This window comes from Haematobia irritans, chromosome 1 (assembly GCF_050003625.1).
Source record: "Haematobia irritans isolate KBUSLIRL chromosome 1, ASM5000362v1, whole genome shotgun sequence".
NCBI lineage: Eukaryota > Metazoa > Arthropoda > Insecta > Diptera > Muscidae > Haematobia > Haematobia irritans.
The window spans coordinates 171,996,497-172,019,854 of record NC_134397.1 but is presented as its reverse complement, the minus strand read 5'-3'; the positions used below and the strand labels follow the sequence as shown (position 1 = coordinate 172,019,854).

Sequence of the window (23,358 nt, the reverse complement as noted above, 5' to 3'; positions counted from 1 at the left end):
AATTAATAACTAGTGATGAGATCAAGGCGAATACATTTAATGATTATTTTGGAAATATAGTAGAAGAACTGAGACAAACTATTGAGGTGAATTTGGGTAATACAATAAATGATCTTCGTACACTTCGTTCTGTCAATAAGCGGTTTAGATTTGGGAATGTTGCGATTCAAGATGTAATTGAGGCGGTACGAAATATTTCTGTTGGGAAAAGTCCCGGCTATGACAATATATCTCCAAAATTCGTAAAAGAGAATTGGGAAATTCTTGCCCCAGTTCTGCATACTATATTAAATAAGATGATATCAACATCGACATATCCGGATGCTTTAAAAATTCAGAAAATCATTCCGATCCCGAAGGAAACTAACGCTATATCAGTGGATAAATATAGACCTATATCAGTTTTATCAACCGTTGACAAAATATTTGAAAGAATTATATATGATAAGCTACTTAAATACTTTGAGGAAAATGACTTTATATATAAATTTCAATTTGGTTTTAGAAGAGGGTGTGGGGCTCAAGATGCAGTAGTCAATGTTGTTAGATTTATCTGTAGTTCTCTGGACGAAGGTTACAATGGAGTTTGTGGAATATTTTTCGATTTTACGAAGGCGTTTGATCTTGTGGATCATAATATTCTGCTAGAAAAAATGAAATATTATGGAATAATGGGCGATGAGTTATTGCTATTTAAGAGTTACATGACCAATAGAAGGCAGTATGTTCATATCAATGGCTCTAAGAGTAATTTAAGAGATTTTAAGTTTGGGGTCCCTCAGGGGAGTGGCCTAGGGCCACTTCTGTTTATGATTTACCTAAATGATTTAAAGAACTTGCAATTAGACGGAAAACTTGTGATGTTTGCCGATGATGTTGTCTTATTCTATCCATACAGGGATGCTATTGTTCTTAGGACTTCTATGGAGAGGGATGCGGCGCTAATTTTTGAGTTTGCTAGGCTGAACAGGTTGATAATTAACCCCCAGAAAACAAAGCTTATTAGGTTTAAGCCTAACTCTAGGAGCTTAAATAATGATTTTTATGTGCATATAGATGGGAAACGTGTTCACGAATCGCATTATGTTAGATATTTAGGATTGACTTTGCAAAGTAACCTATCGTGGAATATGCATATTGAGGATGTGAAGAAAAAGATAGCTCCGGCGATCGGAATTTTGTTCAAGTTTAGTAGGAGACTGAGCTGTAAGACAAAATTATTGATATATCAATCACTTGTTCAATCACACTTGAATTATATGGCAATTTGCTATGCATGCAACGGAAATGGTGCAGTATTAAAATCTTTGCAACGAATGCAAAATAAGGCATTAAAAATAGTGTATAATCTCCCTCTGACGTATCCTTCGATCGCTCTTTATAGTGAAGTGTGTAAAACTATTTTGCCAATACGCGGTACATATGACAATCAAGTTTTAACGTTTGTTTTTAAAAATTTGTATAAAATTGGACATCATACTATAGATTATGTTCAAAACCAATCTCACTTTGTCACAAGAAACCAAGGCAACCTGAGGATTCCTAGATGTAGATTTGAAAAGTGCAAGCAACGTATTGATTATATTGGAGGATTAAAGTTTAATAGCTTGCCCCCCGAAATCAAAAATACTCGAAGAATTTCAATTTTTAAGAAAAGATGCAAGTCGTATTTATGTGAAAATATTGAAACGCTCCTTTTGTAGTTTTTTTTTTCTTTTACTGTTGGATTTATATTTGGAATCACATTATATGGTATATATTCAACTAGAAATGTATTTTTATAAGACATAAGTTTAATTTTGCCAGCTCGCCTCTACAATGCCTATAGTTGGCGCTGAGGCCATTATTTTTTGTGAATTTATTAAAATTGTGAATAAAATATTAATAAAAAAAAAAAAAAAAAAAAGTGGAGGGTTGTCCGTAAATGGGAACTCGATATATAATTTTATGATTTTTGCACAGGCTTCTTTCTTCCAGACTTCTTATTAGTAAAGAGAGGGTTCCCGTTTGTCCGTTTTTTTTTCTTAAGTTGAAAGTAGAGGGTTGTCCGTAAATGGGAACTCGGTACATAATTTTATGATTTTTGCACAGGCTTCTGCCAGACTTCTTTTTAGTAAAGAACTTAAATTTACATGAAATTGGCAGCCAACGTAGGTGTGCATTATTTTCCAACATTTTAGCAAATGTTAATGTGGTAAAATTTTTTACTACTTTTGCCTTTTCCGATTTATTGGATGGGAAACAGTAATTCTTTGTATGTTATTATAATATAATGCTTAATTTTCAGATATGTTGAGGAGAAGGATACCTTTCCTTGACAAACCACACTTAAAATTCACAAGAAATATAGAAGAAGGTACACCCTCTCCCGCCGTATTTGTACCTATAAACGAAAAATCAAGTAGTCCGATTTGTTTAAAAGAATTCAAATCTTTTCGAATTTGTTTTCAGCACGAAAGATATACTTGACTAAGTTAATGCAAAATGTTCCTCCAAATACGCTTCGGAAGGCGCAGCGAAGCGGGCCGGGTTACGCTAGTCTATTAATATATTTAAATATATCTTTCATCATCTCACTCTAATACATAACTAATTGTCTTCATCTGGTTCAAGTGTAATGGAAAAGCATACTGTGAGTAGTGTCCGAAGGAATTATATATTCCATGCTGGCAATCACAGTATACACCACATAAATCAATTTAATTGAAATTAATGATCAACTATGTTGTAAATGTACAATGTTATTATTTTTTTCCACAAACATTTCTATAGACTAAGCTCCGAAATCTACTTTATCTGCATAAATATGTTTGTAGGAATATATTTAAACATATGTGTAACATTGACATATGTTGAAGAATTATAATGAAATCTCTATGAACTATATGCATACGTATATATTGCTACTAATAATGAGTTTTCAATGTTAACTAACTAATATGTAAATTATTAGAGTTGAGGAAATCCAATTGCAATGAAGCAATATACTTTAATTAAATTTAAACATCTCTAGATTAGTTTAGTTTGAAAATTTAGGCTTTGGCCAAACAATGTCAATAGCCAACACAACATAAGACAAACAAAACTCTTGTGGCTTAAAATAAGAATACTTGTAAATTAATTTGTTAAAATGTTATGCTGGTTTGCTCTACAGGATCCTTACATTGTGGTTATCTAGTGAAATCACATTAAACTGTAATTGCATTTGGTTAAACAATTGCCCCAAAATAGATGTACATGAAGAGGATTTAATGTGATGAAATACTATCACTACATATGAGACATGTTTAAATTTCCTGTTGAACACAGGAAACTAAACTGAATTTCTAACACGAACCCATTCTGTGATTTTGTAATAAAACTCTCTAATACTCTTATCACATAAATATATTTGAGCGTGTGTGTGTGAGAGTATGTGAATTGTAGAGTGGATTTGTTGTAAGTACTTTGGCTACTAGACAGGTTTGAGAGTAGTTATTGTCAACACATTGCTGCAGCATGGGTGTCTAATAAATACTGACTCTCAAACTATAGTGTGTATTTGGAGAGAGAGAGAGAGAGAGGGTATTATTGTTTACAGAGAAAATCAAAATATATTTCAGTTTAAAATATAATCACATGTGGTTGGTGTTGATGAGGTAGGATATGCATATATGAATACAGCGATAAGGATGAGTTGAAATGTTTCACTGTTATGTGTTTTGATGAGATAGAGATCTGTTGTGGCAGGTTACTATTGTGTTATCAGCACTTTATCCTTGAAAGGTACTCGTTTTCCATGATGTAAAACACTTAGCTATTTAGTTGTCAAAACAATGTACCCACGATCGCATTACAATAGAATTAAATAAACGAGTGAAGTGTAGTAATTTTATATAATAAAATAATAAAGTGCATAAATTTAAAATCCAAGAAATCATTGAACATTCCAGTAGACACTCAACCATCGATTTGTAATGGTAGATCTTTCTATAGAAAATCGTTACTAATTTAATTAATACTCATTTTGGAAACAGATTTTAATTTAAAATCAGTCGTCTCGTTGTGCAATAAGTGAAGCTATACTCAAAACAAGTGAGTAAAGTAGAAAGTCGGGCGGGGCCGACTATATCATACCCTAAACCACCCCTACTGAATTAGTAAACATAAGCATTTGTGGGGTATCATTGGTATAGGTTTTGGAGAACATAAAGGGGGGTACATGTTTATGGGTGTCTTGTCACAATCTGAGCAGAAATGTCTAATATTAGGAGCTATAGTTTATTTTGCACCAAAAGAGTTAGTATGCCACTAATATTGAGTCCATTATTAAAAAAGAGGAAATCGGTCAATTAGTTGTGGGTAATAAATTCAAATCTCTGCAAATAGGGTAATAGATTCATGTAAGAGCTACATGTATGTCTAAATACGATCAGCTAGTACATCAAAATTTTAAATTTGAATAACATATGTTAATAAATAAGAGTATTATGACCAAATATGATAAAATCGAGCGATGCATATATATATATATATATATATATATATATATATATCTATATATATATTTTTATATATATATATATATATATATATATATATATATATATATATATATATATATATATATATATATATATATATATATATATATATATATATATATATATAATCTGAACCAATTTGTATAATATTTTGCAGGTATGATTGATACCACAGAAGGTCACTTTGTGTAAAATTTGAGTACGATCAGTTAATAAATGAGGCCCCTATGGTAAAAAAATAAGGTTATTAGGGGCAATTTTTTCAAAATCGGGCGATACATATATATGGGAGCTATATCTAAATTTGAACCTATTTCAATTAAATTTTGCACATACAGTTAGTGCTATAGAAGATTACATTTAGCCAACCTTGTTTACGATCGGTTGATAAATAAGGGTTTTACGGCCAAATTTGACAAAATCGGGCGATACATATATATGGGAGCTATATCTAAATCTGAACCGGTTTCGATGAAATTTCGCACATACAGTTAGAACTATAGAAGATTACATTTAGCTAACTTTGAGTACGATCGGTTGATAAATAAGGGTTTTACGGCCAAATTTGACCAAATCGGGCGATACATATATATGGGAGCTATATTGTGCATATACAGTTAGAGGTATAGAAGATTATATTTAGCCAACTTTGAGTACTATCGGTCGATAAATAAGGGTTTTACGGCCAAATTTGGCAAAATCGGGCGATACATATATATGGGAGCTATATCTTAATCTGAACCGATTTCGATTATTTTTGGCACATATTGTCAGTACCATAAAAGATTAGAGTAAGCCAAGTTTGAGTACGATCGCTTAATAAATAAGGTTTTTATGGCCAAATTAGGGAAAATCGGGAGATACATATTTATGGGAGCTATATCTAAATCTGAACCGATTTCGATGAAATTTTGCAGATTTAAAGGGTGATGAGAAAGTTTACTATGTGCAAAATTTGATGACGATCGGTTTGTAAAAAAGCGCAACGTGACTCCATTTGTCGAAATCGGGCGATACATATATATGGGAGCTATATCTAAATCTGAACCGATTTCGATGAAATTTTGCAGACTTAAATGGTGAAGCAAAAGTTTACTATGTGCAAAATTTGAAGACGATCGGTTTGTAAAAAAGCGCAACGTGACTCCATTTGTCGAAATCGGGCGATACATATATATGGGAGCTATATCTAAATTTGATCCAATTTCTTCCAAATTCAATAGCGTTCGTCCTTGTGCCCAAAAAACACCCTGTACCAAATTTCATCCAAATCGGTTAATAATTGCGACCGGAATCCTGTGAACAGCAAATACATGGACAGACGGACGGACACCAAGCGCTAGATCGACTCAGGAGGTGATTCTGAGTGGATTGGTATATATTTTATGGGGTCTAAAATCAATATTTCTGGTAGACACTTTTTTTGGCAGATCAAACTTATTATACCCTGGCCACTATGTGGTTTAGGGTATAAAAAGTTTACTCGGATTCAGAGATTTTGACCTTCCTTTAATGATTTTGGTATTGAATCCGAGACAAAGATGCGGCTTCTTTAAAATAAGAATTCTGTAGTGACCTATCTAGTTTTAAATCTGAGATCAAAAAAATTTAAATTAGGATAAAACAGGTTGGCTGATAAGTCCCCGGTCTAACAAAGAAAAACACTTTTTTGTCAAAATTCGTTTTTATTATTCAACATAGTTCTCTTCAAGAGCGATACAACGATTATAACGACCTTCCAATTTTTTGATACCATTTTGGTAGTTCTCCTTCGGTTTTGCCTCAAAATAGGCCTCAGTTTCGGCGATCACCTCTTCATTGCAGCCAAATTTTTTCCCTGCGAGCATCCTTTTGAGGTTTGAGAACAAGAAAAAGTCGCTGGGGTTCAGATGTGGAGAATACGGTGGGTGGGGAAGCAATTCGAAGCCCAATTCATGAATTTTTGCCATCGTTCTCAATGACTTGTGGCACGGTGCGTTGTCTTGGTGGAACAACACTTTTTTCCTTTTTCATATAGGGCCGTTTTGCCGCGATTTCGCCCTTCAAATGCTCCAATAACGCCATATAATAGTCACTGTTGATGGTGTTTCCCTTCTCAAGATAATCGATAAAAATTATTCCATGCGCAGCCCAAAAAACAGAGGCCATTACTTTGCCAGCGGACTTTTGAGTCTTTCCACGCTTCGGAGACGGTTCACCGGTCGCTGTCCACTCAGCCGACTGTCGATTGGACTCGGGAGTGTAGTGATGGAGTCATGTTTCATCCATTGTCATATATCGACGGAAAAACTCGGGTGTATTACGAGTTAACAGCTGCAAACACCGCTCAGAATCATCAACACGTTGTTGTTTTCGGTCAAATGTGAGCTCGCGCGGCACCCATTTTGCACTGAGCTTCCGCATATCCAAATATTGATAAATGATATGACCAACACGTTCCTTTGATATCTTTAAGGCCTCTGCTATCTCGATCAACTTCATTTTACGGTCATTCAAAATAATCTTGTGGATTTTTTTGATGTCATCTTCGGTAACCACCTCTTTCGGGCGTTCACTGCGTTCACCGCCCTCCGTGCTCATTTCACCACGCTTGAATTTTGCATACAAATCAATTATTGTTGATTTCCCTGGGGCAGAGTCCTGAAACTCATTATCAAGCCAAGTTTTTGCTTCCACCGTATCTTTTCCCTTCAGAAAACAGTATTTTATTAAAACACGAAATTCCTTTTTTCCATTTTTTTCACAATAACAAACGTTGCTTCACGCTCTATCTCAAAAAAGAATTGACTTACAGACGTCATTTGAAGGTTGGTACTACATAAAAATAATATGCATTTAATACTAGCGATGCCACAGACCGGGGACTTATCAGCCAACCTGTTATATAGCCCCCATATAAACCGGTTCCAAGATTTGAACTCCGGTGCCTTTTGGAGAAGCAAAATTCATCCGATTAGGTTGAAATTTGGTATGTGATGTTAGTAAATGGTATCCGAACTAGGTCCATATCGGTATATAGTTATATATAGTCCTCAGATAAACCGATCCCCAATCATACAAAAATTTGCCCATATCGGTTCATAATTACATGTAGCCCCCATATAAAGCGCCCCCATATTTCATATCGTTTCGTACCTATATACCTACATCTTCAAAAAATCACTTCTGTAGCATATACCCCAAACACATTTTGCTTCAAGCATATACATTTTCAGGATTGGTGCAAACAAAATATTTTTTGTATTGTTCAAACATATTGTGGATGACAGTCGTTGGTAGAATCCATGATGGGTACATAAGATTCGGCCTGGCCGAACTTACAGCCGTATATACTTTTTTTGACATTCAAATGTTCATGTAATATTGATTGTATACTGGTCCCACGAATGCCTCAATCTCATGATTGGACATATGATGATTGTGCAATATCAGTTGGTGCATCAATTGCTTCCGGAACAACAACTGATTTCGGACAAACTTCACGAAATTCGTTTTGGAGTGAAGTATTAACCCAGTTGAATTCACCATAGCATCGATAAACATTGGTCCTTAACAGAGCTTCATAGCCAAAAGTTGACTTAAGTTCATCGATGCTCTGTTGTTGAGATAATCCACGTCGAAAGTTGTAAAAAAATCCATTTTTAGGCGAGATGGATATTTTTAGTTGTTGCATACAGGAACAAATAGAAATTTCAAGAAAATTAGATGAAAATTGCTGATCTTATGTGCTTAGTAGATTCTAAAATAAAGCTACTTAATATGTCAGCTACATTTTTCTAATCATGATTTATGTCTTTATTTTCAGGAGCTTTTGTTTGGTTGAATTTCATCTCTAATTCCCAAAGGTAAGTTGTCGAATGTTTTAAGCAGCATGGCTATATTTCTATTGGCTTTAATTTACATCAATCGTATTGATTTAAAATTGCATAATGAATCTAATCCTGGTTAATAACAATGGCACTTTCGGGACAAGCTATATTAAAAAAAAATGTCATTAACATCATGTTCGTATGCAGTTTCCCTAATCGTATAAAACGGAAATGTATTTGTCCCCATTTTCTTTTTATAGCTCTATGAAAAAAAGTTTTCAATTTGTACTTTACAGTTCAATTTAAGTTTTAGTAGCTTCGTTAAAACAAATTCACAGTTTTTTTGGTCGTATTAAATTGATTTACTCAACTGCTTTGATTGCAGGTTTAAGGGATTTCACTTTTATTTTTATCCACAACTCTAAATTGCTGTGTGTTTAGTTTTTTTTTTTTTTGTGGGGGTATTGCTCCTGAATGAGGTAGAAAAAGTAAATAATGATAGAAAATAATGGATTTGAATGTTTAGAGACTAAGGCAATAGCAATTATGTTTACACAAGAAATGAACTTTGTGATCCGAAAATTGCATTGCAGTCAACGGTTGAATGACAAATAATTGTTCATCCATTGTAAACTGTAATTTGGAAAATACTATTATTTGCTCTAGTCATTGTGGGAGCTATAGTATTATGCGAAAAAAAAATCATTAACTTGTTTGAATTTTCCATTTAAAGCATCTCAGTGATATTGGATTTTGTTTAGCTAACATCATTTGTATAGCCCATATGGGATAATGGGGATATTTTCACTCTCGAACTTCCTGGCTGTAGGCCTTTCACGAATGCTTGCTGCACATTTTAAGCATACTAAAGAAAATTTCAAAGTGAGTTTTCTAACTATGCCTGGGGGTAAACTCTTAGCTCTCTGCATTGCCAAAAAGTGCAAGACAATAATTGCATGATAATTAAATGAATTCTCTTTGCAATTGAAGTTCTACTTCCAGTTCAATCCCGGTCGATGTTATAAATATACTGCAGTGACGAATTCTTTTCGATTTCTGTCAAATATTTGCCTAGTGTAAACGTACCGTTAGAACTGCAACAGGACGTCTGCGTACAACACCACATAATCATCTTAATATGCAGTTTCTGCTGGGTTATTAATGTAGACTGCAATCACCGTCTTGTAGATAGACAACCAGGTATCTAAGGGTTCATCTTCACCTTCTAGAGCGCAATAACGAGCGCTACAAAAGACGCCTCTAGATCAGGCAGGAAGCTACAAGTTTAATCCTGTTCTCGGAGCCCGACCACCGCACATAACACTGGAGGAAAGAGACCTCTCACGACAGTTTTGGCCCAACTTAGAGCAGGTAAGCACAGTCATTTACTACCTATCAGCGATTGATTGTGATTGTTAGACACGAAGCAGGCGTGTATCCTAAGGACCACACGACGTGCTTCGCCTTTTCGCTTGTCTAGTCAAACTTACTCGACTTACGACCAGATCGCTCTGGACGCATCTTGGTCTTAGAGTTTCTTGATCTGTTATCACAGTGGCTAAATTGTCTAGGTTGGGTTTAGGTTTAAGTGACAGACCAATTTATTTTAGGCTCCCTTAGACTTTTCAATCCATTGATAACACATTACCTACAAATACCTATTAAATATACAAACTTCTTTTACCGTTTAACACATCAATTAAATTCTTCTGTTGAACCAACCTGATTCAAAACAAGTATATACGGCCGTTAGATCGGCCAGGCCGAATCTTATATACCCTCCACCATGGATTGTGTAGAAACTTCTTCTGAAGACTGTCATCCACAATCGTATTAATTGGGTTGTGGTATCTTAAAACTTCTTAACATCGTTTTCTAACTTGATAGTTAGTCCATACGTGGTATATATTAGACAAAAAAAGGCATGTATAGGTAAGTCTACAAATAATTACAAATCGATATGGACTTTTACACGGTACGTAGGGAGCCAGAAGTGAAATATGGGGGTCGCTTATATAGGGGCTATATACAATTATGAATTTGATATGGACCAAGTTTTGTGTGATTGGGGATCGATTTATCTGAGGCCTGTATATAACTATAGACCGATATGGACCTAGTTAGGCATGGTTGTTAACGGCCATATACTAGCACAATGTACCAAATTTCAACTAACTCGGATGAAATTTGCTACTCTAAGAGGTTCCAAGACCAAATCTCGGGATCGGTTTATATGGGGGCTATATATGATTATGGACTGATATGGACCGCTTTTGGAATAGTTGTTAAATATCATATAGTAAAACCACGTACCAAATTTCAATCAGATCGGATGAATTTTGCTTTTTCAAAAGACACCGGAGGTCAAATCTTGGGATCGGTTTAAAATGGGGCTATATATAATTATGGACTGGTATGAACCAATTCATGCATGGTTGTTGGATACCATATACTAACATCACGTACCAAATTTCAACCGAATCGGATGAATTTTGCTCTTCCAAGGGGCTCCTGAGGTCAAATCTGGGGATCGATTTATATGAGGGCTATATATAATTATAGACCGATTTCGACCAATTTTTGCATGGTCATTAGAGACCAAATATTAACACTATGTATCAAATTTCAGCCGGATCGGATGAAATTTGCATCTCTTAGAGGCTCCGCAAGCCAAATCCGGGGATCGGTTTATATGGGGGCTATATATAAGTATGGACCGATGTGGACCAATTTCTGAATGGCTGATAAAGACCATATACTAACACCATGTACCAAATTTCAGCCGGATCGGATAAAATTTGCTTCTATTGAAGGCTCCGAAAGCCAAATCGTGGAATCGGTTTATATGGGGGCTATATATAATTATGGACCGATGTGGACCAATTTTTGCATGGTTGTTAGATACCATAAACTAACACCATGTACCAAATTTCAGTCGGATCGGATGAAATTTGCTTCTCTTAGAGGGACTGAAAGCCAAAATTTTGAGGTCCGTTTATATGGGGGCTATACGTAAAAGTGGACCGATATGGCCCATTTTCAACTCCAGCCGACCTACATCAATAACAACTACTTGTGCCAAGTTTCAAGTCGGTAGCTGGTTTCGTTCGGAAGTTAGCGTGATTTCAACAGACGGACGGACGGACGGACATGCTCAGATCGACTCAGAATTTCACCACGACTCAGAATATATATACTTTATGGGGTCTTAGAGCAATATTTCGATGTGCTACAAACGGAATGACAAAGTTAATATACCCCCATCCTATGGCGGAGGGAATAAAAAGGTAGCACATTTTATTATATGTAGCCACCATATAAACCGATCCCCACATTTGACCTCCATAGCCCCTTGGAAGAGAAAAATTCAGCCGATTCGGTTAAAATTTGGTACGTAGTGTTAGTATATGGTCTCTAACATCTATGCAAAAATTGGTCCATACCGGGGGTTATATGCAATACTCCCATTTAAAACGATCCCCAGATTTGACCTCCGGAGCTATTGGAGGAACAAAATTCATCCGATCCGGTTGAAATTTGGTACGTGGTGAAATTTGGCGCATTGCGCTAGTATATGGCCGCTAACAACCATGCCGAAATTGGTCCATATCGGTCTATAGTTATATATAGCCCATCCCCAAAAATAATCTACCAAAATTTTATTTCTATAGAAGATTTTGTCAAAATTCTATTTCCTTCGTTTTGTTTGTTATTATTGGTTTCTCTTCAATCATTATTGTTGTTTTTGATCTCAACTTAAAACCATGCATTGACTAAACTACAAGTGTAGCTTAACCAAAACTCACTTTTGCAACAGACTTGGGGGGATTTTAGGGGGAGTACATTTATGCACCGAGGTCTTCAATGTTGGGATTTAGTGCTTCAAATTTGCTCACGAAAAGAGGCTTCGTAGGAGTGTAATCCACTGTGGTTGCTACATTTATTATTATTTTGCGAATAGAACTGCGACCGTCAGTTTTTTCTGTCAACAGCGATAGTGTTGCAACTGAGTGTGTGGCCCATACGTCTAAAGACGAAATATGCAAGATAGTATTAAGGGAATCTGTTTCTGTCTTACTGAATAGGCCTGAGATGAACAAACATGGCATTCGCTGATATTTATCTAAACTGGTCTACTGTTGTAATATCGGCCACCGGACCAAAACATCTTATACTTGAAACCCATGAATGCCTAAATTTTGTCTATATTTGGTAGGTGTCCAGTTATGAAAGGTTAATTTTAATGTCTATAGCAAATGTCACATTTGAGAGGTGTCCGGTTTTCATGGTGTCCAAGGTTGATAGGTTTTACTGTAGTATTATTTGTCTATCCACTGCCATATACTGACAATGTACATTTTTAGGTTTTGGTCCCACTTTTTGTACGAGTACTAGGCTACCATGGTCCTCTCATCAATACTAAGCTTAAACTGCAATTTTAGGTTATTTGCAGTAATATGCCTGTCTTTGCAGAATTTATACATAGACCATTCGCCTTCGGCAATTTCTCAGTGATCCGGAGGGCTCTCTATGTCTTTTTTTCTAGAATTGTAGACGAGAGTTTTCCCCTGACTGTTAATGCCACACCATCTAAGTGTGTCATCACTTTTATCCTTCCGTTTTTGAGAAATACTGTTTATAGCAACATTCCAAAGAAGAGGCAATAGAACTCCTCCATAAGGAGAAGAGTGGCTAAAATATGTCTATTCGTTAGAAGTTCATCTATCAGACTACGTATCCCTGGATAAACATTCAGTGTTGTCAATGGAATGGACATTATTGAATACGCTTTCGATGTCTAAAAAATCACAATTGTGTATTCATAGGCAGATAGTGAGCTTTCAATAAAGCTGACTATGTTAGTTCGTGCAATGTGGTCTCAATAGCCCTGCCCTACAACATTGACCGCGCCGTGCAGGCATCTGCAGTTACTTCGGAATTGTATAATTGTCGTGGTGTGGAAGTGTGCATTCGCCCATCCAGTATATCCTTTACTAGCCACCCACGTTACAGATAACCTGATTGGTCAGATATCCTTCGCATCCGAAGGAAAGAATTTTTGTTCTTTAAGGATGAAAGCAACTTTTGCACCGATAGAAAAAATTATGAACGGCGTGGTCATTTCAAAACGATCCGTTGTCAAACTGAAAGCAGACGGGAGTCAATCTGACAACGTTAAAATGATATCATGCGTTGTCAAAACCACCACCAGCGACCATGTTCTGAAACGTAATGGTTACGAATTTATAAACAAAATTGGAAAAAGATTTCCGCTACCGTGACTCGAACCTCTGTTGTATGCACCATAGGCGTTTAAAGTCGCCTTAGCACATTGCCCCACCGGTGGAGTTGCCATAACAACGTCTAACGATTATCCAAGGAAACACGAATTCCGTCCATGACATCGTGAACGTCCGTGGACGAAATCGTGAACGATCCATTTTGGTTATTGTGAAGGTTTCCATTTCATTTTGTCACCGTCCGTTCACGATTGTAGAACGCAAAGTTTTTATTAGTGTGTGACCTTCCACATTCCAAGTTGATACAGCCTTTGTATAAGGCCAACAACCATGCGATAATTTTATCAGTCTTTGCTGGCAATTTCAGGCATAAATAATTCCGTCAGTTCTGGGGGATTTAAATAGTTCAAATCTATACATAGCCCACTTTATTCTATATTACGATGCAATTTAAATGACAGTAAATATACATTAAGCCTGAAATTAATGCTGCCACTACACTGAAAAATTAATAATCGTTATCTCAAAGATTTCTTGTCCATAAATGTGTAATGCTTAGCATAGAAAACCAATTTTTTGATACAAATTTGTTTTATTTTTTGTTACTTTAAAATGTACCTCAAAAAAGTATCAAGTTTGTAAATTTAGCCTTAGTGCAATACTCGGCTTCTTTGACAGTGAATTAATGTCAAATACCTTACAGCAAAGTTAAAATCTTTAGAAGTGAGCTAGTATTTTTATCAGTGTCTAATCAAACATGATCTCTTCTTTTACATGTGCATTTTAAATGAACATAATTTATTAAAAATATTTCAACATTAATACCAATTACAAAGGTTGTAAACTTAAAGTTCTTCATACCGAACAAAAACGCCCTTAAATCCAATTACTGTAAAGTCAATTCCATTGTAATCACCCATATTAAAAAGGCAAACAATCATACCTTAAGGCTTTGCTGATAACAATAGAAATTATAAAAAATTATATTAAAGTCTCTAGATCCCATCATCATCATCATCATAGCCATCATCTTTTCCATTTAAGTGGACTTATCCTTTTTGTTTACAATGTCCTTTCTTCAACCTGTTGAATTTTGTAATGATATTTTCCCCTTTTTTTGCATTCTCTATCCTTAAAATAAAAACTAAAAATTCCTTGGAATTTCAATGAATGGCCAGAGCCAAGTAGAAAGCAAACAGACCCTTCGGCAGAGTTGGACTAAGTGAAAATAACAGTCGAAGTGCAAACAAAAGATACTCTCACATAATTTCATTACCACTGAACCTCGCGTCTTCTGCTCGGGGACGTCAGTTTCAGATTCAAACTTCAGTGACAATAATTGGTATTGCAGCGACAATACCAAAGGCCACTCAACCGGCTGTAATAAAATTAAAGGACTACAGGAAAATACACACAACCCGATGGGTGAATCATCAAGGAATGTCTGGAAATTACAAATTCACCAAGGAGATAAAACAAATGAGACTTTTTCATTATGAAAAGTCAACGCAGAAAACAGAAAAATTATGAAGAAATAAGAACTTATCTGCAAGGCAAAAATGCGAAGATGTCTTGGGTTGCCCAGGTATATGAACAAATAAAGATGCAAAGCTAACGTAATAAAAGAGTTTTTATAAGCGTGGGATTCATAAAAGTGCTCGTCTGCACACAATTAAATTAACTTCTGTGTATATTCCAAAAAGATTTTGCAATGTCCTCAGGCAATGTGGATTTCTTTGGAAAAACATTTTGGTTAGGTTAGGTTAGGTAAGGTGGCAGCCCGATGTATCAGGCTCACTTAGACTATTCAGTCCATTGTGATACCACATTAACTAAAAGTACCTATTACATATGGGTACTTCTCAATAGACAGTAAAGCTGTGGTCAACAGTGAGAGTCCTCACGAACCCCGCTACAAGTGATGATGGGATCTCAGTCCCTTTTGGCGGCAAGACCGTGACTAATCCGAAGAGATGCGCTAGATTTTTTCCACCGACCGTTAGTCAAGAATCCCGAGAGCGATAGAGAAAAAAATAATATCCATTCGTCGAATTAATGGACTCTTAGCCAATGATACACAATTTACCATAGCCGAAGCTATCAATGTCATCAACAGCGCGAAATTATCCAACGCACTGAGCCATGAAAGAAATTCTATGCAAATGCTGAAGCATCTGGGAATACTGGGAGTTGAGTACCTGACCATGCTCCCCAAATTGTCTTCGGAATCACTCATTATACCCCATGTCTGGAAGATAGCTAGGGTGTATGTGAATCATACAGACCGATTTCGCTTCTCTCGCCACTAGCCAAGAGGTAATACTACTAGACTTATGGAGAATTTTCTAGCTGCCAACTATCAACATGGATTCCGTAAAGTATATACCACTACGACTGTTTTGCATGCCATTTCGTCAAACATTAAATAGAGGACCCGAACAGCCAAAGCCATGTCATAAGATAGCCTTCGTAGAGCTAGACCAATCGAAGATATTCGATACGATCAACCATGCCAGACTCTTCGAGACCAAGAATCGACAGGAACCGTTGCGTTCTAAACTATCTGTGCGGGCGCCAGTCGTATGTGGAATTTAGGGATACAAAGTCAAGACCACATAGAGTTCAATTTCTACCTATCTTCCTATATTCCACCCCTCTTGGCCCATTGTTTTTGAAATCTGCGATCAATTAAACTTCTACCTTACTGATATTATCAGTTACTTCACTGCTAGAAATTTTGGGATATACGGCACCAAATCCTTAGCCACACTATTCACTACATGGACGGCAGAAGTAGACAAGCAGTTGCATGTCAGAGTCGATGGCGAAACAATTCCCCAAGATTTTCGGGGTCACTTTGGACAGCCTTTTTAAGTCGTCTGTCCATGCCACGGCAATTTGTGATAAGCTCCACCGTGGAAACTAGGTCCCCAAAACGCTTGCCGGCAGCATTTGGATTGCGGACAAAGAAATACCAGTGTGGACACCTCAAACAAGAGATACACAGTTGAATAACATACAGATCTATCAAAACGCTGCCCTTAAAACTACGACAGGATATCTCCGCAGTACCGCCATGGATCACATTTATGTGGAGATCAAGATCATCTCTGTTCGTAGACATGATTTCATAGGATAGGTTAGGTGGCAGCCAGATGTATCAGGCTCACTTAGACTACTCCGTCCATTGTGATACCATAGTAGTGAACTTCTCTCTTATCATTGAGTACTGCCCGATTCCATGTTAAGTTCAATGACAATGGACCTCCTTTTTATAGCCGAGTCCGAACGGCGTTCCACATTGCAGTGAAACCACTTAGAAAAGTTTTGAAACACTCAGAAATGTCACCAGCATTTCTGAGGTTGGATGATCCACCGCTGAAAAATTTTTGGTGTTCGGTCGAAGCAGGAATCGGACCCACGAACTTGTGTATGCTAAACATTGCACCACGGTGGCTCCCAGACATGATTTCATATTGTCAAAGCAGTGTCTCCTGGGTTGCTATCGCAGTAGCCATCCAAATCATCATATTGGGGATAGGAAGCCATCACCCGGGAATATAAGGGTTGATCTTCACCTTCTGGAGGACGAGGTACAGCGTTGCAAAAGAGAGTCTCTAGATCAGGCAGCATACCAAACAGGTCTGACTAGAATTCATGAGGATACTGCAGCTGAAGCGGTGAGAAGTTGTAAGGTTAATCATGTTCTCGGAGCTCGAACACCGCCCATATCACCGGAGGAGAGGGATCACCCGCGGCAGACTAGGATAATTTTGGCCAACTAAGATCAGGCAAGTGCAGCAGTCTCAGCAGTCTCTGTGCTTGATAGTAGCGTAGCTGACGTGTGCCCCATCTGTATCCAAGGACCACATGACCTTTCGTGACCTTTTCGCTTACCGCGATGAACCTGGTCGACTCCTTGTCCTTGTCGAATGGGTACATTAGCTGCATACAAGCTGATGTACCAAAGCGTAAAACAAAGATGGTTAGATTAAAGTGGCAGCTTGATCGATTTTCAGCTCATTTATACTATTCAGTCCATGGTAACCGTTTTTCAGAATGAAATAAATACCCATTTCAAATATGTAATAAAGCTCCAAAATATGAAATAACGCCCCAATTATATATGAATTAACACCCTAAAATTTTGAAAAGCAGAGACGTAGGAATGACCCAAATTATCAAAAAATTTATACAATTTGGAAGCTTCGAAGATTCGTGGCTACACATATATTTTTATACCCTCCACCATAGGATGGGGGTATCTTAACTTTGTCATTCCGTTTGTAACACATCGAAATATTGCTCTAAGACCCCATAAAGAATATATATTCTGGGTCATGGTGAAATTCTGAGTCGATCTGAGCATGTCCGTCCGTCTGTTGAAATCACGCTAACTTCCGAACGAAACAAGCTATCGACTTGAAACTTGGCACAAGTAGTTGTTATTGATGTAGGTCGGATGGTATTGCAAATGGGCCATATCGGTCCACTTTTACGTATAGCCCCCATATAAACGGACCCCCAAATTTGGCTTGCAGACCCTCTAAGAGAAGCAAATTTCATCCGATCCGGCTGAAATTTTGTACATGGTGTTAGTATATGGTCTCCAATAACCATGCAAAAATTGGTCCACATCGGTCAATAATTATATATAGCCCCCATATTAACCGATCCCCCGATTTGGCTTGCGGAGCCTCTTAGAGAAACAAATTTCATCCGATCCGGCTGAAATTTGGTACACGATGTTAGTATATGGTCTCCAATAACCATGCAAAAATTGGTCCACATCGGTCAATAATTATATATAGGCCCCATATAAACCGATAACCAAATTTGACCTCCGGAGCCTCTTGGAAGACCAAAATTCATCTGATTTAGTTGATATTTGGTATGTGGTGTTAATATATGGCCTCAAACACCCATGCAAAAATTGGTCGAAATCGGTCCATAATTATATATATTGCCCCCTTATAAACCGATCCCCAGATTTGACCTCCAGAGCACCTTGGAAGAGCAAAATTCTTCCCATTCGGTTGAAATTTGGTACGTGATGTTAGTATATGGTATCCAATAACCATGCAGGAATTGGTTCCTATCAGCTCATAATTATATATAGCTCCCATATAAACCGATCCCCAGATTTGACCCCCGGTGCCTTTTGGAGAAGCAAAATTCATCCGATCTGCTTGAAATACGTGGTACGTGGTGATCGTATATGATATTTAACAACCATGCCAAAAGTGGTCCATATCAGTCCATAATCATATATAGCCCCATATAAACCGATCCCGAGATTTGGTTTTGGAGCCTCTTGGAGGAGCAAATTTCATCCGAGTGAGTTGAAATTTGGTACATTGTGCTAGATTCGGCCTGGCCGAACTTACGGCCATATATACTTGTTATTTTTCTTGGTGTTACTTAAAGAATATCGTTAATATTCCAAAGGAAATATTATCGATATTCTGGCGAAACTGGTGCTAGTTTTTTCTATGGTACTACAAAAACTGTACTACAAAATTCTACAAAACTGTGTGCAATTTGCAAGAAAAAAGCGCGACATTTTTTTCTTGCTACAACCAAATTGCACACAGTTGCGTATATTCTACTTCGTATATCCTATCGTATCGTCGCGGTTTTAATCCAATACGAGACGATGTGAAGCTATTGATAATACACCAAAGGAGAATATACGAAATTATGTGCAATTTGGTAGTTGCAAGAAATAAATAGCGCTAGTTTTTCTTGAATCTTGTAATTTTTGATCAAATGCAAATACCTATATTTTTGGGGTACTATTTCATTTTTTTTATTTTGTTTCATTAAAAATGAAACAAAGCCCCAAGAACATGAAATAAGGTATTTGTTATATGTATAAATATTTGGGGTATTATTTCATTTTCTCTTTGGGGCTTTATTTCATGGGGGGTGGGGTTTCGTAGAGTCATTGGCTTCAATTCTTCACATCTGAAATCTTCCGCAATTTCCCCTCTTGAGATATGATTTACGAAAGAATTGCATCTATAATTTCACAAAAATTAATATCTGTAGCTGAAAAAATTCTTTCCAGTGTACACGACTTCAAACAGTGGTCGTTTTCTATTGCCATACATCAAAACTTTGACCTACTTTTACTGTGTATGATTATTCTTTTCCCTGTATGACATTCTCTAACAAATTAACCGAAGGCAAACAATAAAGTCAACAGAGGCTAAACAAAAACTACAACAGTAAAAATTATTATCCCTCAACAATGCAGCAGGAACTTTCATAAAACTCCAAAAGCGGAAATGCATGGAAATTTTTCATCACAACTTTTATTTGTATTTGGATTGTTGAAATAGCTGGAGAAAACAGACACACATAAAACAACAAAACACAATAAAATAACTGTTTGCACTAACTTTCTGATACTGCAATGTAAGTAAATGGGCAAAACAACAAACCTAAAAGAAAGTTAAGGTTTCAGTTAGGGAAAAGTTTCTATAGATTTACGAAAGCTTAGGAAAGATACGGATGTGAGGGGGGATTTGGTTACAGTGTAGTAGGCATGCAGATAATTTTGAGTTAAAGTTACCTTAACAATGTCTGAATGCAAAAGCAATGCAACTCACGTCGAGACAATAAACTCCCAAATGAAAACAGGAAAAAACACTCTTAAATAAAAGTAACAAAAAAATCAACAATGGCTAAGAGATATTAGCAACAACAACAACTACAGCATATGACAATTTGACGTTTTGCAAACAATGAAACTTTGGTTTTGCAATGCAACAATCTCACCCACTATCATCATCAGTGCCAGTAACAATAGTGGCAATAGCAACAAAAAGAGCTGCATCAACATGCAACCACAACGACAACATTGCTCACTTGCAATATCTTCCAGCATCAGCAACACATTGTATGTGTCGTCATTTTTACCACTTACGTGATAAGCTGAGGGTCCATGGTCTCATACAGAAAGTGTAGGATGAATTGTTATACGGCATTTGAACTGTGCATTGGGACCGTTGTAATGTTGCACTGGTAGGGCGAAATTTGTAACGATCCATCTCCTTATTGTACCTCTAGATGGCCTTGGCTACCTTATGGCCCCGGCCGTGCACTGAAAAAAATATTGTCGTGAGGTCAAAGATTTCAAGTCTTTAAAATACGAATACAAATTTTGCTTAGCATAGAAGACGCATTTCTCTAAAATAAAGTTATTTTCCTTGTCCAAAAGTTGATAAACTTTTCAATGAAGTCGTATTGTCCTTATAATTAAGTGATTTGACTTAAAAATGGGTATCTTAACATGAAAGAAAAAATAGGCTAAGGTCAACTTGACTTTAATAATTCAGAAAAATTCTTTAAATTTAATGAAATTGTCTTAAATTTGTTGTCTTTTTGCATCTTGACTACAAAGCAAAAAATCGTTCAAATATAGGACATGTTTTTCAAAACTTTATTTTAGAGAAGTTTTTTACTTCAAACATAGCATAATTTCTACTGGAAGTCGAGTTCTAATTTGGAAAATAAAGTTGCCGTTAACTCGTTTTTAAAGGACTTTGATAGCATATGAAGAAAAAAAGCTGAGAAAGCGAAAAATTAAAATTTGCTTCCTAGAAGCAAGTACACAAAACCTAAATTGAAAAGAGAATTGTGTCTTAAAAGCATCCTTACTTGTATTCTCCGCTTCTTTGGCTCGGAATCAATACCAAATTTTTTAAAGTAAAAACAAAATCTTTGGAACCGAGTATGCTTTTTTTTCAGTGTGCTCAATCTTACGGCAGTTCTTTGCAATTAGAGATAATTTCGGACTCGTTGTCATACAGTAAAAGTGTAGAAAGATACACGCAGAGAAGGAATATGATCACCTCAAACATGTTTCAAGAGCAAAACGTTATTTTTGTATGGTAACCATGTAACATGTTTGTCACTAAAATATCATTTTCTCGTCAAATATAACCTGCTTGACGAAATCAGATACATGATTTCCGAGAAAATAACGTGGTTGCGAAAACCATGTTACATGCTCACCACCCAAAAATAACATTTTGCTCTTAAAACATGTTTGAGGTGATCATATTCCTTCTCTGGGTGTAGCTCTTTATGTATGTGTGAGATATGTAAATTGTGTGAGTGTCAGTATATCGTAGACAATTTTATGGAATGATATTCACGGCTTATGTTTTAAGCTCTTATTTTTCCGATAATGTCATATATGGCTTGTAAAGTTCCCCTATCCTTTCACGGCCGCCAAAAAAATCTAGTTCATCATTTTAATTAAGATATATATTTAAAATGATTATTTCCTCGAATGATATATGGTTACAGTAGGTTTAAAGTTTACGTTAGGTTTTATGAATAGGTGTTAAGAATATATAACGATGTCCTTCTGCCTGGCTATTGTAATCACGCTAAAGCCCTCAATAATGAAGCTATCGTCCGGAAATGTGGTACAGATTCGTAATTTTATCCCATTTGTCTGAAACTCAATCATCAGAGTTATTTTTGAAAAGCAGATACTTAACCAGATATGAGGTACCTCACCATGTTTTGGTATAACCCCAATATAGGCGGATCTCTCAATATTAATTCTTGGACTTCATCTCCCAATATTAATTCTTGGACTTTTTCATCAGATTTTCCTGAAATTGAAAATCAGATGGTATTTTTGGTGCACAAATATGGTGTGCATCTGCCCACTTGTTGGTTGATTTCGCCCATTGTCTGTGGTAAGACTCACGGGGCCTGGTTACGTTAAAAGAAAAATTGGTTTTAGTGGACAGAGAAGATAGAAAACTTGCTTATGATTTAGGAGAATATAATGGCATTTATTGTGTGGCAGTTAATGTACAGATAATGCAAAGAATTATCATGATGATGACAGCTGATCCTGGCTGTTGGACTGGTCGACTGATATTTAAAGAAACTCAGCGGTCCTCGAACCTGATGGACAGCAGTCGATTGGGATCCTCGTCGAGAAATTCTGGGGAACGGATGGTAGCGTGCATGCTGGGTGATCATATGTCGCATGTGCCACTTCCTTTGCGGTCAAAATGTGTGTTCGGGATGAGGTTTGACGGAGCCGGTAGGAGAGACGGAGAGGTAGGAAACTCACGACGTGAAGGAGATTTTGATAACTCATGACTAGAGAGACAGCTCGCCTCCAGTGTAAGTACGGGAATGTATAGGAAATAAAAAGAAAACTCACTATTAGAGAGATAGCTCTACTCCAGTGTAAGAACGGGAATGTATAGGGGAAGGAAGAAAATGAAAGATCTCTCCTACTATGTAAGGGGAAATTATGTGGGGGAAGGAAGGATACTAGAGCGACAGCTCTCCCTCAGTGTAAGAAGGGAAATGTCTAGGGTAAGATAAAAGGGGGGACTCCCGACTATATGAGAGGGGGAATTGTGTAGGTGTAAAGGGGTCTTACTACTAGAGAGACAGCACACTTCCAGTGTAAGAGGAAAATATGTGATTACAAAAGGAGACTTACGACTAGAGAGACAGCTCGCCTTCACTGTAAGAAGGGAAAATGTGTAATGAAGGAAACTTTTGCCTAGAGAGTCGGCTCTCTTCCATTTTATGAGGTGGAATGTGTAATTAGAAAAAGGGAGGATGGAAGCAAAGGATTGTGACTCGTAGTTCAATACAATAATTTATGCAGGTGTGTAAGAGGGAAAATAATGTAGAGTAAGAGAAAGGAAAGGAAACTCGCAGCTTGAAAGATCTCTCCTACTGTGTATGGCGAAATTATGTGGGGGAAGGAAGGATACTAGAGAGACAGTTTTCCCA

At 36.7% G+C, this 23,358-nt stretch overlaps 1 long non-coding RNA gene across 2 annotated transcripts in view; it reads left to right on the top strand.

The window, feature by feature from the left end:
* The window catches only part of LOC142222139 (uncharacterized), a 524,629-nt gene that overhangs the window by 380,863 nt on the left and 120,408 nt on the right, over positions 1-23,358 (top strand). For both annotated transcript variants that reach the window (XR_012718266.1, XR_012718265.1), the window contains one exon: positions 8,329-8,368. This is a non-coding gene — a long non-coding RNA (uncharacterized LOC142222139). The remainder of the gene's footprint in view (positions 1-8,328; positions 8,369-23,358) is intronic.